Source organism: Piliocolobus tephrosceles, chromosome 12 (assembly GCF_002776525.5).
Source record: "Piliocolobus tephrosceles isolate RC106 chromosome 12, ASM277652v3, whole genome shotgun sequence".
Taxonomy (NCBI): Eukaryota; Metazoa; Chordata; class Mammalia; order Primates; family Cercopithecidae; genus Piliocolobus; species Piliocolobus tephrosceles.
Genome location: NC_045445.1, coordinates 48,474,518 through 48,474,864, shown reverse-complemented (window position 1 = coordinate 48,474,864; position 347 = coordinate 48,474,518). Strand labels below are relative to the sequence as shown.

General features: G+C 44.1%; 1 protein-coding gene across 1 annotated transcript in view; it reads left to right on the top strand.

The window, feature by feature from the left end:
* IL1RAPL2 (interleukin 1 receptor accessory protein like 2) overlaps positions 1-347 on the top strand; it is a 1,300,423-nt gene that overhangs the window by 1,195,979 nt on the left and 104,097 nt on the right. The gene's annotated exons all lie outside the window — the stretch shown is intronic.

Genomic DNA, 347 nt, shown 5'->3' with positions numbered 1-347 from the left:
CTTGTGATAATTTGCTAAGAATGATGGTTTCCAGCTGCATCCATGTCTCTACAAAGGACGCAAACTCATCCTTTTTTATGGCTGCATAGTATTCCATGGTGTATATGTGCCACATTTTCTTAATCCAGTCTGTCACTGATGGACATTTGGGTTGATTCCAAGTCTTTGCTATTGTGAATAGTGCCGCAATAAACATACGTGTGCATGTGTCTTTAGCAAATTATCACAAGAAGAGAAAACCAAACACCGCATGTTCTCACTCATAGGTGGGAACTGAACAATGAGCTCACTTGGACTCGGGAAGGGGAACATCACACACTGGGGCCTATCATGGGGAGGGGGGAGGG